This window comes from Arabidopsis lyrata, assembly GCF_000004255.2.
Source record: "Arabidopsis lyrata subsp. lyrata unplaced genomic scaffold ARALYscaffold_1, whole genome shotgun sequence".
NCBI classification, from domain to species: Eukaryota; Viridiplantae; Streptophyta; class Magnoliopsida; order Brassicales; family Brassicaceae; genus Arabidopsis; species Arabidopsis lyrata.
The window spans coordinates 31,394,414-31,403,097 of record NW_003302555.1 but is presented as its reverse complement, the minus strand read 5'-3'; positions in this window follow the sequence as shown (position 1 = coordinate 31,403,097).

The following is an 8,684-nucleotide window of genomic DNA, read 5'->3' as shown; positions in this document are numbered from 1 at the left end:
ACAGAATCTCCTCGAGACGAGCTCAGGGGCTCTCTGATCATGGGCTTGTCATCTCCTCGATTATGGGAGACGGTATTGAATCGAGGAACGAGACTCCTCTCGATGCTAGCTCGCTTAACCCTGAAGTGGTTCTCGTGACTCAAGACGATGACGTTGGGGGTGCTCTTGTCTCAAGTCAAGTAAGGGAAGAAGGCGGTTCGCCTGTGAATCAATGATGGTGATTGCATTCACCTTATGTGGGGAATGTCCCTTTAATTTAAAGACATAAAATTCGCTTTGTTGGCCATGGGGCCGTTTGTTTCTTTTCCAAATTTTCTGCCCGAGGGGGGCTTCTATTACTGTTTTGAATAATTTGCCCAAGGGGGTTTTCGATTAAAATTTCTTTAGGAAGAAATATTTAATCTTGGTGGAAACCATCGATTTTACCTGGAGGGTTTGCAAAGTCCTCCTAATCGAAGTGGTTCAGCATTATAGGAGAGATAGGCTGATCAGACCTACTTGCCTTTTTTAAAGAAAAAACATTGGAATTTTTCCTCGGTCTCTCGGTTGCGAGGTTAGAACTCGGCTTACAAGAACACTTTGCGATATTTCAAATGTGTTCGATTAGGAAAATCTCTAGTGAGAACTGTTTGCTTTCCCTAAGAGATAAAAAGGTGTGATACCATTTATTGATTATCTTCGAATTTCGAGTTCAAAATTAAGTTCGCCTACTAGGTGTTAAGTGATACTTGAATAACCTATATTTTGTAGGTCTTATTTGTGCATGTACACGAGAACCGAGAGGTCATAACAGTCATATCAATAGATTGACGTTTAACTTTCTTTTTCAATAAATACTCGAGTGAGTGCCCTTACATATTTTTTCTATATAAGGAGAGTTAGATTTTGGAAATTTTCCAATAGATTTTTTTATAAAGAACTTTGTAATTCTTCTTTTTTAGATCAAAGATGACTTCTCACCAAGGCGAACCTTCCGGTCCTAACTCACCACGATTCCCTTCAAGTGAATCTCTTTTCCCGTCGGGGGATGGATTCACTCCACAAGGGGTGGCTATTCCTTGTTTTCTTCCTTCTATGTCCCGGGAGGAGCAGATCGAGTGCCATGAATTCATGGAGCAGGTTTGAACCTAGTACCAATAGTTTCAAGGTTTTACTCAATAAATTTGTAATGTATCTGTTATTTACAGATCACGGAAAGATATGTTTTCCTCTGCTCTGAAAGGCAACGTCTTGGAGCGAAACGCCGTATCCTTGAGGATCGGATTGCTTGAGCGGAAAGGAATATCCGACGTTTGGAGTCGGACGTTCACAACTGGGAGAGGAGGATATTTGATTCTATCGCCCGCATTCCCGGCTGTCTTCGAGAAGACATTAGGTTCCTGAAGAAGCATTGGGATATCTACCAAAGGAGCCTCGAACCCGACGAACGCAAAGATGGTTCGCCGTTAGACGAAGTTCCTCCTGCGAACCCCCCTCCTTCTTAGTTTTTTTTTTTATATTATTAATTACATTTTCCCTTTCGCTCTAAATTCGCCGATTTACTCAAATCTCATTTAATGCGTTTAATCTAGGGAATATAATTAGTAATTAACTCGATTACATTTTCCATGGAAGTCGTAATTTCAGATTTGGGAAATTGTCAATTAATCCTCTTAAATACAATCGAATAATTTTTCGAGTATAAAGTGGGTGTAGTCTGTCATTGAATTTCAACAACAATTCTACAAAAATGTTCAAGGGAGGAGACTCATCAGAGAGTCCTTCAGACTTGTTCAAAGTGATGAATGTTGATCCTTCGAGGACGTCGGACATCGAGCTTATAAGAGCAGGAGAATCCGGCGAACCAAAAGATTCACAAATATTGAAGAAGGGAACTAGCATTCAGGTTCCGATCGTTCTAATCGAGAGATTGTTGCCTCAAGATCGTGTTAAGGCTGAGGAGTTTATCAATAAGGTATTTTCCATCCTAGTGATTAACTTCTTTTTGTTATTGCTAAACGTAGCGTTTTATTTTCTTCAGCTTATCACTCGGCATGATGAGCTCGAAGATGAGAAGAAAAAGATTAGGAGACGGATAATGGAGCTAGAGAAGCGTCGCCTCGACATATCTCGCGAGCTTCATCGCCTCGAAGCCCATCCTTCCGATTGGATCGAACTAGGACTTCAGGAGTATGGAAACATGCCAGGTTGCATTATGAGCATCGTTGACTTCGCTGGTCAAGGAGCGGAGTTGTTCCGTAATTCAAGACCCTTCTAGATCCGGTCTTAGCTTAGCATGAAATATTTATTTATACATTGTTAGCGAGCTGCCTACATACCCAGAATGGGATCAAGCCAAATCGTAGTTCGAATGTGTTTGCTTTAGCAATAGAACTTTTTCAAGTTGATTATGTTCCAAGGCCTTTGAACGGGATTTCCATCAAGGTCTTGTAAACGGTATACACCGTTTTGGATTTTTTCAGCGATTTGATAAGGGCCTTCCCAGTTAATACCGAGTTTTCCAGCTCCTTCTTCTTTTGTATTATCGAACACTCGCCTTAAAACAAAGTCTCCTACATTTAAAGGTCTGTTTTTCAACTTTGAGTTATAGTATCGAGCGGTCAACTGTTGATAATTCTGAAGTCGAATAAGGGATTGGTCTCGCCTTTCATCGATTGTATCGAGAACGTCTTCTAATAATTTAGAATTCGATTCTTCGTTAAGTGGAGCTTCGCTTCGGCGCAAACCTGGGACATTTAGCTCGGCCGGGACTACGGCTTCCATCCCATAAACTAGTGAGAATGGAGTTTCGCCTGTTGCCCACCTCGGGGTTGTCCGGTAAGCCCACAACATAGGTTGCAGCTCGTCATACCATCCACCTTTTCGAGCACTCAAGCGTTTTTAAGATTGCTGAGAATGGTTTTATTGGAGGCTTCCGCTTGTCCATTTCCTTGAGGATACCTCGGCGTTGAGTAGCTAAGTTTTATTCCCCAAGCGGAACAGAAATCTTCAAAATCATTTGAAATGAATTGAGGACCATTGTCCGTTACTATTTCGTAGGGAACTCCATAGCGACAAATAATGTGTTTCCACAAGAATGTCTTTACTACGGAATCTTGTATGCTTATATAAGCTCCAGCTTCAATCCATTTGGAAAAATAGTCCGTTAGAACTAATAAGTATTGGACGCCTCGTGTTGAACGATGCATCGGACCGATTATATCCATCGACCACCTCATGAAAGGGTATGGAGCGGATATATGTGATAGAATTTCATATGGCTGGTGAATAAGAGGAGCATGCATCTGACACTTTTTACACCGTTTGGCGTAATCAATGCAGTTTGAAATCATAGTTGGCCAGAAATATCCTAATCGTTTGATTTTGAAAGCCATTGCTCGCCCCGAAGAATGACTACCACAAAGCCCTTCGTGGACCTCGCTTGTCACTATTTCAATTTCGGGTCCGAAAATACATAAAAGATAAGGATCACGAATGCCTCGCTTGTACAATGATTCTTTAATTATACAATACTTAGCGCTGATGATTCTTAATTTGCGAGCTTGCCATTTGTCAGATGGTAGTTCTCCATTAAGAATGAAATTTTTGATGGGTACCCTCCAGTCAGCCCCCCAATCATTAGCGGAAGTATTATCTTTGAGTATAAACTTCCTTGGTTCGGGTTCGGAAGGAATGTCAGGATCTTCAATTGTCTCCTGATCCTCTACATTACCTGTAAGTGACTGTTCGTTTCGAGATGGTTCTTTAATGAGAACCTCTTGATCCTTTAACTTTCTTTTTGACTTTCTTTTAGGAAGTTCCAATGGTGGAGTAAGTTCGTCATCTTGAGACTTTACTCGTGATCTGGTGATGACAAGTGAACTATTTCCGGAACTTTGTTTTGGAGTTCCGATGTATTCGGCCGCCGAAATGTTGTCGTTTTCTGTTTCTTCAACCGAAATACTTCGCGAGGAAATACATTCAACGGGGATAACTCGTTTGAGTTCAGGATCTGAGGTAGAAGCTAGGCCAGCTAAAGCGTCTGTCGAAGTGTTTTCTCCTCTAGGTATTCAAACTAATTCAAATTCTTTGAATTTTCCAGCTAACTTTTTGACAGCCGAAAGATAAGCTTCCATTCGAGGAGCCTTAGCTTCGTAATCTCCAGCGAACTGGTTTACAACTAGCTGAGAATCGCAATAAGCTATTATTTTTTCTGCTCCAATCGCAAGAGCAAGCCGAAGTCCTTCTAAGAGAGCTTCGTATTCTGCTTCATTGTTCGAAGCTGGAAACATTAACCGAAACGACTGCTCGATTATTTCCTTTGTCGGAGTTTCGAGCCTAATGCCGATTCCGGATCCTTGTTTAGAAGAAGATCCATCTACATGTAACTTCCACGTAGAGTCCGTTTCAACAAAGATTCCATCATCTAATGGTAGTTCGGTTAGAAAATCATCCAGAACTTGTGCTTTTGCGCTAGTTCGACTTTTATATTCTATATCGTACTCACTAAGTTCGATTGCCCATTTTGCTAACCTTCCGGACTGACTTGGCCCGTGAAGAATTGAGCGAAGCGGATGGGAAGTTAGTACTTCTATAGGATGAGATTGGAAATAAGGTCTGCGTTTTCTAGTAGATACGACCACTGCTAAAGCTAATTTCTCCATCATGGTATATCTCGTTTCTGGACTAGTAAGAGATTTACTTATGTAGAAAATTGACTTTTGCTCACCTCGGTCCTCTCGAAGTATAACCCCACTTACGGAATGGTTAAAAACTGAAATGTAGAGATAAAGTTTCTCATCTAATTCAGGTTTTGAGAGAACCGGCGGTGTTGTCAGATAAGTTTTGAGCTGACCAAATGCTGCTTCGCATTGATCATCCCACCGAAATTTTTTGTTCCCTTTCAAAATTTGATAAAAGGGGAGACATCTATCGGTAGACTTCGATATTAAACGATTTAATGCAGCAATTCTGCCTGTCAATCGTTGGACCTCCTTTATGTTTCTTGGCGAAGGCATAGTAAGGAAAGCGTTAATCTGATTAGGATTAGCTTCTACCCCTCTTTCTGTGACTATGTACCCCAGGAATTCTCCGGAAGGCACGCCAAATGAACATTTAACGGGATTTAATTTCATTCCGAACTCGTTCAGAATTTTGAAACATTGCTCGAGATGTGTGATGTGCTCGGATTTCTTAAGAGATTTTACAAGCATATCATCAATATATACTTCCATCGTTTTGCCCAAATGTTCTGAAAACATTTTGTTAACTAAACGTTTGTATGTTGCACCGGCATTTTTTAGACCAAATGGCATAACTCTGTAACAATAGATTCCTCTATCTGTTATGAAGGATGTTTTCTCTTCATGTTCGGGATTCATCATGATCGGATTATATCCAGAGAATGCATCCATAAAAGTTAAGAGTTTGTTTCTGGCTGTTGACTCAACGAGCCGATCGATATGTGGGAGAGGAAAGCTATCTTTCGGGCAAGCTTTGTTAATGTCGGTGAAATCGACACATACTCTCCATTTTCCGTTTTTCTTTTTGACTACCACGGGGTTTGCTAACCAGTCCGGATATCTCACTTCTCTGATGGAACCAATTTTCAAAAGCTTATCGACTTCGTCATTGACTGCTTGAGCTCTGTCTGAACCAAGTTTTCTTCTTTTTTGCTTTATTGGTTTAAAACTGGGATCGACGTTTAAATCATGGGTAATGATACTTTTGTCGATTCCAGGCATATCTTTCGCCGACCAGGCAAAAGTATGTTTGTTTTCTTTTAGAAATGTTACCAACTGATCTTTGATTTCTGAATCTAAAGTAGTACCAATTTTTACTTTTCGATCTGGAAATTCGGAATCAATTTCAATTTATGTGGTAACTTCACTTGAGCTGAGACCACTTGGGTAACGCGAAGTGATTTCTTGCTTCGCGTTTATCATTAATTGCTATTTAAGCTTTAAACGATGTCCCATGAGGTAGCAAGATCGCGACGTTTCTTGATCTCCACGAATGGTTCCAATTCCTGCAGGAGTTGGAAATTTCACACACTGGTGATAAGTTGAAGGTATAGCCCTCATTTGATAAATCCACGGAGTTTCGAGAATTATGTTGTAAGCGGTCGGACGGTCGAAAACAATAAATTCTACAATTTTAGGAACCACTGCGGCGAGTACTGGTAGTTTTATGTTCCCCAAGGCCATAGATGTGTCACTCGTGAAAGCTACTAATGGTGCCGGTGGACCGATAATGTCAGCCTTACTGATTCCCATTCTTTGCAAAGTGCTTAGAAATATGAGATCTACCGAGCTTCCAGTATCAATTAGACACCTAGTTACTTCGAAGTTCGCAACATCTAAAGTTATCACAAGAGAATCGTCATGAAGTCCTGTTAATCCTTGAGTGTCCGAATTGTCGAAAGAGATAGAAGGTGTTTGTTCATTTGACTGGAAACCCACAACGGTTTGAATTGCTGCTGATTTCTTGTGTCTTTTGATTGATCTGATCGAATCTCGGCACAATTTGGATCCTCCCATTATAACATCGATCCTTTTCTTAGGAGTGTTCGGAGTTCCGGCCCCATTGGGCTTGTGTTTCTTTACAGGAGGATTGGACGCTTTGGAATCTTCTTTTTCTTTATGATAAGATTCCACAAACTCTTCGATATTGAAGTTAGCGAGCTCTCCAGCTGCCCACAGTTCGGTGAGGTGCTTTTTGAGTATGCTGCAATCTTTGGTGGAATGCCCATTTACTCTATGAATATCGTAATAGGCACTCTCATCTCTAACCCAGGTATTAGAAGAATTGTATCTTCCTTTGTTTGGGGAGGGTTTTCCTACGGCATTAGTAGCAGGATTAACTCCGAACCGTTTTTGATCTTTTGGTTCAAATTTTTTAGTCGGATTTCCAACAACCAATTTTGCTGGCCGATGCTTTTTAGCGAGGCTAAGCTTTTCTTCTTCTGCCTCCATCCAATTAGTAGCTCTGAATAAAGCATCTTGGATAGTGCTCGGACGATTGACGATGATTTCTTTCCAAAATCGGGATTCATGCCAAAGTCCGTTCCTTAAAGCAGAAAGGGCAGCAGCGTGTGATACCCCAGGAATTTTGGCTATCACTTCTTTGAATTTAGCGATATACTTGCGAAGTGGTTCGTTCTGACCTTGGGTTAAATTCCATAGATCTGCATCAGAGGTTGCCTTTTCCATAAACATGGAATACTGTTTTAGGAATGCGGAGGACAATTCCTTAAAACTATCAATAAATTCAGGCTCCAACTGAGTGAACCATAATAAAGCCGATCCGGATAGATTCTCAGAGAATAGTTTGCAATATCCGGCATCTTCCTCGTCTGGTTCTCGATCAATTCTGCCAGCAGCGATCTGAAAAGCAGCGAGGTGATATTTAGGATCACCTTTACCATCGTAAGTTGGTAATTTGACCTTTCGAGAATCTTTGATCCGAAGGTTCAAGATTCTCGAAGTGAAGGGTGTTCGTCGAGTTTCTTCGATTACTCGATCGATCTCAGGTGCCGAATTGGTCGCCTGATGAAACTTCGACTTCATCTCATCAAGCTCTTGACGAACTTTGACGAAATCATCGGAAAGGATGACATCAGGTTCTTCCATAAGGAGTCCTTCGTCAATAGCAGGATTGCCCTGATTTTGGGAATTTTCATCCCCGGTTGGATTGGATCCATCTCCTATGGTTGTCTGATTGCTAGTACTAGCAGGACGGCCCGTAGGAGGAGTTTGAGCGCTCCCGGATCTGTTTAGTGTGGGAGTTTGGAACAGCCTGCGCTGATACGCTGTCGTTTGTGCTGAGGACAAATTATCTAAACGGCTTGAAACAACGTTCTGCGCATTTGATAAATTTGTTTGAGTATTTTGAACACTCGTTAAAGTTTGCCCGATTGAGTTTAACCTTTCACCAAAAGTGGCGTTGGCACTAGCGAGTGTACTCATCTGATTGGTCAGATCGGTGGTTGACTGAGTAAGCGAGGCAATTGCATTGCTCAAAGCTTGCTGATCAGCCATAGTTTCTTGGTTTGAAAAAAAAAGAGATTTTGAGATCAAAGAGTTTTGCGGTAATTCCCCACAGACGGCGCCAAAATGTGGATGTAGGATTCACACTCGATTGTCTTTAAGTATATTTGTGGAGAAAAACTCTGAAATCAACAAATGAAAATATGGAATTGAAAAGGGAAGTAACCAAGAAACTAAGTAAAGCGAAAGATCTTGGAAAGAATAAAATAGTAAAAAGCCTTGCAAAATTGTAAAAGAAAAAGTATGTTGAATTGCTTGATCGTAAGAGCAAAAAAGTTGTTCTCTCTCCCAAACACACGCGTTTGAGGTTGTTTTTATAGAGAAAACATGATCAATGCGGTCATTTACTGCTCATAATTGCATTGATCCGCATTAATCATGTAGGTTACAATTTGACCGAAACGGCTTGAATTTGAACTATCTTGGGCTTCGCGTGGATCTTCCGAACCCTTTCTTGTTGACTCCGAACTCCTGCGTCTTGACGCTGCCGCGAACCTCGAGCAATATTCTCCTCGCTTCGGCCTTCTTTTATGCGAACTATATATTGAATAAGAGCGAACTCCGTACTGGTAAAGATCGAGCTCTTTAATAAACTGAATCGAACTTCCGACAGGTCGAGCTCGATTCTCGCAATGAAACATCTAGAAATCCAAGAGG